Genomic DNA, 9,343 nt, shown 5'->3' on the forward strand with positions numbered 1-9,343 from the left:
TTTTATTTGAAACATTGCACAAACTAATCGGCCTGAAGTCAGACCAACTAGTAGGATTTTTCTTTTTTGGTATCAAGACAATCATGGTTGCCGCCAATCCTCTTGACATCTGGGTTCCTTGGAAGAAATCGATTACTGCATTAGTAACATCAGTACCAACAATGTCCCAGCAGGTTTGGAAGAAAAGGGAAGAAAAACCATCCGGCCTCGGTGTGCTATCTGCCTTTATTCCAAAGACTACCTTCTTAATCTCCTTTTCTGTAGGTAGCCTTTCCAAATCATCCATATTTACATCAGGAGGCAGGGAGGTCAGAATCTCTAAATCCGGCTCTTGTAAGTGTTCAATGTCAGAGGTTAACAGATTCCGGAAAAACTTGGTTGTCGAGGCACGCAGCTCTTCATCATCTGTTATGGTTCTACCTTCCTCTTCAATAGAGTGGATCCTAGATTTTGCTCTTTTCTGCTTTACCCAACCTTGAAAAAATTTGGTGTTTCTTTCCCCTTCTACTGTCCATTGAATGGCTGCCTTTTGCTTCCAATAGTCTTCCTCCATTCTTAATCTTAGAACTAATTCTGCTGAAGTTCTGTTCATCTCCATTCTAAGGAAAGGAGACTGGTCTTGTTCAAACTTTTTGAGGGCCTCCTGAGCTTCCATGTCAGCCTGTTTAACCTTTTCAAAAACATTCCCAAACACATTTTTGTTCCACCACTTCAAGCATTTTTTTGCACGTCCCAGTTTCAGTTGTAAGTTCAACATGCCTTTTTCTCCCATGGGTTCAGACCAGCACTTCTGCACTTCTTCCAAGAATGTGTGATGCCTAACCCACATATTTTGGAATCTAAAAGAAGGCCGGATAGGAGGTCCTGGTGTCTGACATTGAATAAGCAGCGGTCCATGATCTGACATCACTCTAGGGAGATTGGTTACCCTTGTAGCTGCAAAGAGATCTGGCCACCCTTCTCCAATTAGAGCTCTGTCCAGTCTTTCAAAGATGCTTCCTCTGGCCCAGGTAAATCTTGCCCCGTCTGCCTCAAGGTCCAAGAGTTGGCAGTCACTTATAGCGTTAGCAAAATCTGCCATCTCCCTTGATCTATTCTTGTTGGAGCCTTGTCTCTCTTCTTCCGAAAGGAATATGTTAAAATCCCCTCCAACTAGCCACGGAAGTCCTTCCATCTTAGTAGCAAGGTCTCTAAGTTTGTCCCATAATGGGATTCTCCCTTCCCTCCAACATTTCCCATACACCACTGAAATATGAAAAGGAACAGGAAAGAGATTAGATGAAATACGAGCATGGAGTACCTGTTCTGAGCTATCCCAATCATCAGTCACCAATCCATTCTCAGCAAAGAGCCAAATTTGTCCATTATCATTTACTCCCTTGAACTGAAGACCAAACATCCTGCTGAATAAGTCCGGGTTTGGTTTTATAAGTGGCTCAATGATGGCCATGATCGAGATCCTGTGAGCTTTAATCAAGAACTTGATGGTGCTCTGTGTACTTTTGTTAGCTACACCTCGAGCATTCCATATTAGAATGTTGAAAGTCATCAGAACAGTTGGGCTGTCTCCGAGGTCTCAAACCTCCCCTTCTTGTGCGTATTATCATCAATCCGGGCTCGAGGGTCCTCTGTCTCAGCCTCCCTCTTTTCCAAGGGATAACCGAGCTCAGATTTTTCCATCTCGTCTTGTTCATCATCTGGTTCCCAATCCTTTTCATCCTCATAAACCTCATCCTCGAAGTCTCCGTTAGGCAGCATCTTGAGAAACCTGGAATTGGAGAGGGGGTTTTGCACTAAGACCCCAGGATCCTCACTCAAATCCTTCTCTGTTGTAAGGCCAAGATATCAAACCTCCCCTTCGAGAAGCTCTCCACGCTCTCCACTGACATACCTCTCCCTCCTCTTGCCCCCGAGCTCCCACTGGCCCCACCTCGAGGAAAACCTCTCCCTCCCCTGCCCCTGTCAAAAGAATACGATCTTCCCATGCCCCTACCCTGACCCCTTCCTCTAAAAGCACCAGAACTACCCTTTTTGCTCCAAGTAGTCTTGAACCCATCATCATCTACTTTCACCAGAGAGGCCCTCTGAATTTCCATCTTACTAACCACCATTCCTTCCCCCATGATTTCGACCACAGAGTTATCCATTGGTGTTTGAAGTCCAGCCATCACAACCTCCATTTCCGTCTGTTCCTCACTATTTTCCTTTTTCTTGCCATCTTGCTGTTGCCGTTTCTCATACTGAGTATTGTAATTTCTTCTTGCTGGTTTTTCCTTATTTCCGTTTGCATAGCAGACCTCCCTTGCATGTCCCACATGTTTACAATCCTGGCAATATTGGGGGATTCTGTCCCACACTACCTTCTGACGTATCTCCCTTCCTTGAATATCTATGATTATTTCCTCTGGAGGTACTTTAGAGATATCAATTTCAATGCATATCCTTGCAAAGGATAATCGTTTTTGAGAGAAAGTGGCATAATCAACCTGTATTGGTGTACCTAGAAGTCCTCCAATGGCAAACAGAGCTGATTTTTCAAAGAGGTGTATGGGAAGCCCTACCAAATTACACCAAATAGGAGCTATAGGAGACTCAAAGAAAGGGTCAAAATCTGGTGACCACTTGAACACTCTCATAGGTGTCTGTCTATAAACCAAACCGGCATACCATTCGGCCCGTTGAGGAGTTTGGCATAATCTGCAATCAACTTAAGTTGTACTAGAATGTGTTTTGCATTGATATAACTCCAAGAATACTCACCCACAAGTTTCAACCCTTGGAGAGCTTTCTGGATTTGTTGGGCCGTAGGTATGGAGTGTGAGAACTTTCCAACAATCGCATGCCCCAGTTTCTCCGCGAGGAAGGATGTGTCTGAGCTAGAGAAATAGATGGAGGGTAATCCTGAGGATTCTCCTACTATGCCAATCTTCTTGATCTTCTCCGGCTCAAAGAAGATAGGATCCTTCTCACCATGCTTAATCATATTCGCAAAAGACTGCCTCTGCTCGATCCCATTTTTATTTTTAACAGCCCCGTTCTTGATGTTCTGTTGTGGCACTGAGGAACTGCTGTCACGCAGTGTAAAGGAGGGATGTCTGCTTCCACCAGGAGCTTCAAACTGAGGCTCTCCTGTCCCTTGTTTGCCCTCCCCCTTTTGTTCAGATGAGGATGAAACCTCCTTGCTCTTAATCGGTTGTGACGTATTTTTGATCAGAGGAGGGAAGTCCTCATTTGAAAAAATCCCACCCATTAGATGATCCTGCAGATTTCTCTCTTGCAACTTTGCCCATTTACCACCACCCTCCTCAGATTCCAGCATCTCTGTGCTTTCCCTTACCTCCATACTTTCTTTTGGATGTAAGAATTCCATGTTTTGCAGTGGTTGTGCCTCACAAAGATCCAGCGCATTATCCATTTCTGCCATCGACACCATAGATTCAGTGACAATCAGGTTCGTAGTCTCCTCATTACACACACTAACCACCATAGCTTCCTTTGCTGACAGCAAAAAGTCATCATCTCCATCATTCCCTTGAGGCAAATCATCAAACACCTCATCAGCAATACCACTCTCAACATTCACAAGCCTACCATCCACCTCCCCTGTCAAGGCAACTCCAGCTCCATCTTGAACACCCTCAATGCCACCTGCATTTCCCTCTAAGCCCAACCCCTCCATAAGACCACCATCAGCATCGCTACATTCCGAAAATCTCATCTGCAAATGTAGGCCCCTGCCTGCACGACCCTTCTTTCCCTTGCTAGATTTCAGATCGTAACCCTCCGTCTCCTTCATCCCCGTGTTGCGCAGAGCTCTGCCGCGTAATCCTCCCTTTCTCATTTCTGCCATTCTCATCATCGGCGATTTTGGCCCTGATTTTTTTGGGCGACCACGCGGAGCTTTCTTTCTTTCCAACTGCCGAACTGGGGTCAAATCTAAATCACCACCCTCATTCAGTAGAAGATCTTCTTGCTCCTCACTTTTACTCTCCAGAACTTCCGAAATGCCCACATCAGCCATTTCCCCAAAACCTCAAACAACAGCGAGCAAAAATTGGTATCCGCAACTTCACCACCGGCGGAATTGTCTCAGTACCGAGAAAATGACAAGGAACACACCACAAAAAAGCAAATCTCAGCAAAACAGTCACCAGCAATGGAACAGTAACACGAAATCGCAGCAAAATCCGAAGAAATTTACTGTGTGAAAATCGCACCTACTGAGTGTGAAAATCGTCTCTCATTTTTGCGCTAAAAAAAGGATGGTTGTCTCTCTTCCCACTCTCTATCAAACTGCCGTTGTTGTTGACAATCCAAACACAAATTTTGTGAATTTGTTAGAATGATCTAATTATATTGCCCAAACTTCTTTTTTTCCAAAGTGTTAATTTTCATTGAAATTTGTGTTTGCTGATAGTTAAGATTTGGCATATACCAATATGCAATCTCAATTATTTTCAATTTCACATCACATGGTGTGACTGGTGTATATAGATTTTAAGGACTGAAAAAATAAGTATGCGTCATTCCATCGAGTGACCTATTGGTGTATATTGATTTTAAGGACTGTAAAAGTAAGTATGGGTCATTCCATCGAGTGGTCTATAGGTGTATGTAGATTTTAAGGACTGAAAAAGTAAGTATAGGTCATTCCATCGAATGGCCTATTGGTGTATGTAGATTTTAAGGAGTGAAAAAGTAAATATGGGTCATTCCATCGAGTGGCCTAGAAATAGAGATATGATATAGAAATAAATTAATGAATTCGGTAGAAATAAATTTAAATGGTGTTAGAGTGACAGTACGTGCTTGTATTTTTTCCTCTATTGCTATTTTTCATGCATATTAAAAAATTATGTGATTTTTATTGGTATTCTTCATACATTATACATACATATGATATAGTGTATAAATATATAGTCCACACAAGAGCTAAACTGCTACACTCTGCCTTTCTCCCTTCAGCCTTTCACTTACCCGTAAATTCTCATGCTTTTTCATTATTACACTATATCATTCCTATGATTTTTATAAAAAAGAAAATTGATTATTTTTTCAGTGATACTGACGTGCACATACCTAATTCATTAGAAAAGAGAGGTGTTTATTGCAATTATGGCATAAATTAACCCGGAGTGTCTACTTAACTTAATCAATGATGTTTAATTTGGACCTAAATTGATTATTAAATAACATAAATGAGCTCCACATTCACTATGATAGCATAGGCGTATAGTGTCTAATAAAATGCACATGATGAAATATTCATACCTTCATGGCATATACACATTGAAATCTCTACCTATTAATTGATCTCTTGGTATTTAAGACATCTTGTTGATGATCAATAAATTCCTTATGCAATCTTAGCAGCTGTATTCAAAATTTCATGTCAATGGAATTATGTGTGTTTTGTTCTTGGACTAATTGTTTTACTGAAATATATACAATATAATCATGTGTTTTAAGTACATTAGAATTGTGTTTTTTCCATTTCATAAAAAAAATTCTATTTACCAAACTTACAAACCCAATTAATTTAATTATTATGGTGATTAGATTTATACTTATTAGGCGAATATAGTATATATGTATTGAGCAGGACATCAGAATGTGTAGTTTATCTCACTTTTAGTAAAGTTAGGTTTATAAGTACATTATTAGGCATGGGTTAACGAATTATAAGTAGGATGGCTAATGACCTATTTCATGGTTCTAACGAAATCAACCCTTGTAGAAGAGTTACTTCTAAATTCTCCCATTCCACCATTTTTTCAGTGGACCACTTTTTCATTTTACGAGGAAAATTGAGTGAATACGTACACCTACACTTTTTTGAGTTAAAATTTTCATTTTGAAATTTTGCATCGGATCAATTATTGTATTTAAATTATTAGGAAGACATGTGACTGAATTTACACAATATAATTTAAATATTTACCAATCTCAGACAAAAATCAAAAGGTACTACTTTATTTATGATATTCTAAATTAGGAAATAAATTTTTTTAAAATCTAATGAATTATTGTCATGACTGCTTCAAAGCTCTCTCATATCCCAACTATATATTCTTCTAAAGTACTACAGTGTATTCAATAAAAACCTTTAAAAAAATCAACCGAGTAATTAAGTTCACTTGTTTTTCCTATTTTCTGAACTTCTTTTCCCCCTCTTGTAATTATTCTTATTCCATCAAAAAAATTTTATTCAATTTAGTGTTTAAAGATCTTGTTAGAAACCCTAAAAAACGAAATTAAAGTAATTTGTTTTAATTAACACTGGATTTTAGTGACGTGGTGAATAATTTATATTTACGGAGTGTAGAATTAAATTTGTTTATAAATGAGCATTTCAACTGTACTAGTCTATTTTTTTTTTCTTTGGTATGTGAAGAGTAGAAAAGACTATTGGTGAAAAAATTTAATACACAAATTTCTAAATCATAATAAATATTGTCTGATAAATCACAAGAAACTATACCTACTCTAACAGAATTGAAATTACACTAGAAAAGAAAGTGATACCCACTTTAGTGACCTAGGTATATGGATCAAATGAATGCTTGCTTATTATAGTAAAGACTTAAATTGTAACATCCCGACTTTTATCATCTTGTTAAGGTGGATAGAATGTAACATCTAAATTTTTTTTAATTCTCGAAATGACCTCGAATGTTTAGCTAAAATTTCAAAAGAACTAAAGAATAATAGTATAAGTTATTATAATTGTAGTAAAAGAATGTTATACATAACTGAGAAACATGGTCACACTAATGGAACCAAACCTTTTATTTTACAAGTCTAACTACCAGTGTACATCTCTAAAAACTATGAAATGGAATACAAGAAATAAAATGGTGTACATATGTGGGCCTATAAGTTAAATCCCAGCCCACTTCAAAATTTTTGGAGTCCATGGAAAAGCCCAGCTCATCTACTCTTTCTTGCGTATTGCAGCCCAATATAGAGGGGAGGGGACACCGCCGGAGGGAGGCTGGCCGACGGTCAGCAGCTGGCAGGAAGGGGAGAGCTCTTTTCTCTTCTTGTTAGTCACGATGGAATGTGGTGGAGAGGAAAGGCTTCTAGGTACTAGTAGTGGATTCATAAATTGGGCAAAGGAATTTAATTGTTTGGGCTAGCATTTTATTTTGTTTGGACTAAGGAGTGGAGTAAATAATTTGAGACCAACTCTAATTTAAATATTTGAAGCTGCAGTAAATATATTAAGGAGGCCCAATTCTGAAGGTAATTGCTTTGGATCTAAAATAAAATAATTGAATATGCAAAATATTCCCAGGATTTAATATATGTAAATATTTCAAAATGATTCATAGATATACTCTAGTAAACTGAAATTCAAATTACTTCATATAATCACATTCCGATAGGGTACGTAGAGACCTAAAATAAGAAGACTGTATTTTTCATTCACTTCATTTGTGTATGTCCTATTTTGATAGCAGTAATTAAAATCCTACAATTAGGTAAGAGTCATATTAATCAAATAAGTAATTCCTATTCTTTTTACAAAAAGAAAAATTTGATTATTTTTTCGGTGATACTGACATGCACATACCCAATTCATTAGAAAAGAGAGGTGTTTACTGCAATTATGGCATAAATTAACCCGGAGTGTCTACTTAACTTAATCAATGGTGTTTAATTTGGACCTAAATTGATATTAAAAATATTAAATAACATAAACGAGCTCGACATTCAGTATTGATAGCATACGCATATAGTGTCTAATAAAATGCACATGATGAAATTTTCTTACCTTCATGGCATATAAACATTGAAATCTCTACCTATTAATTCTCTTATTATTTAAGACATCTTGTTGATGATAAATTTGAAATTCCTTATGCAATCTCAGTAGCTGTATTCAAAATTTCATGTCAATGGAATTATGTGTGTTTTGTTGTTGGACTAATTGTTTTACTGAAATTTTAAGTACATTAGAATTTGTGTTTTCCCATTTCATTAAAAAAAATTCTATTTACCAAACTTACAATTTACAAACCCAATTAATTTAATTATTACGGTCATTAGATTTATAGTTATTAGGGATGGGTGATTAGGTGAATATATTATATATATGTATTCAGCAGGACATTAGAATTTGGAGAATGGGGTGTCCAAATGTGTAGTTTATCTCACTTTTAGTAAAGTTAGGTTTGTACATTATTAGGCATGGGTTAATGACCTATTTCTTGGTTCTAATAGTATCAACCCTTGTAGAAGATTACTTCTAAATTCTCCCATTCCACCATTTTTTCAGTGGACCACTTTTTCATTTTACGAGGAAAATTGAGTGAATACACCTACACTTTTTTGAGTTAAAATTTTGCATCGGATCAATTATTATATTTAAATTATTAGGCAGACATGTGACTGAATTTACACAATATAATTTAAATATTTACCAATCTCAGACAAAAAACAAAAAGTACTACTTTATTTATGAAATTCTAAATTAGGAAATGAATTTTCAAAAGATCTAATGAATTATTATCATGACTGCTTCGAAGCTCTCTCTCTCATCCTCTCATTCTCTCATATCTAGGGGGTGTCAAAATGAATATCTGGAACCCAATATACAAACCCAAAATATCAGGTAATTGGATACTCGATACCCGATTTTTCAGGTTTCGGGATCGGGTTCGGGTATATGATTTTTGGATTATCAGGTAATGGATAACCCGATACCCGATCGGGTATATCCAAATTACCTGAATTACCCAATTTTTTATAATTTATTTTTTAAATTTAATAAATAATGTATTAATTCTATTATTTAAAAATTAAATAATTATATGTACTCCTAAAATCCTTAACTCTTAAGTCATATTTTGGGTTAATGTATGAATTGGGATGTTTATTATGGACGGATAAAGGGTGTTATAACTTATGAATTTTTTATTTCTAAAAATTTGTAGTAGTTTTTCTCTCTTAAATTTGAACTACTTTAAGTTTGTATCAAATTCGAACTACAAATTTGTATTTTTAAAGGTTTGTAGTTTATTTTCTTACAAAAATAATAAAATAAAATAAAATAAAATAAATTAAAAATTCAAAATCGGGATTGGATACCCGATTTTTCGGGACTGGATACCCGAGTCGAGTATCCGGGTATCCAAAATCATTTTCAGATCGGGGATCGGGTATTAAATTTTGGAAAATTCGGGACCGGGTGTTCGAAATATTCGGATCGGGTATCCCCGGGTACCCAATTTGACACAACTATTCTTCTTAAGAGTACTATAGTGTATTCAATAAAAACCTTTGAAAAAACCAACTCTATTCAAGTTCTTTTCTTCCAACGCTTCTACTAAAATCAACC

Source organism: Salvia hispanica, chromosome 1 (assembly GCF_023119035.1).
Source record: "Salvia hispanica cultivar TCC Black 2014 chromosome 1, UniMelb_Shisp_WGS_1.0, whole genome shotgun sequence".
In the NCBI taxonomy this organism is placed as follows: Eukaryota; Viridiplantae; Streptophyta; class Magnoliopsida; order Lamiales; family Lamiaceae; genus Salvia; species Salvia hispanica.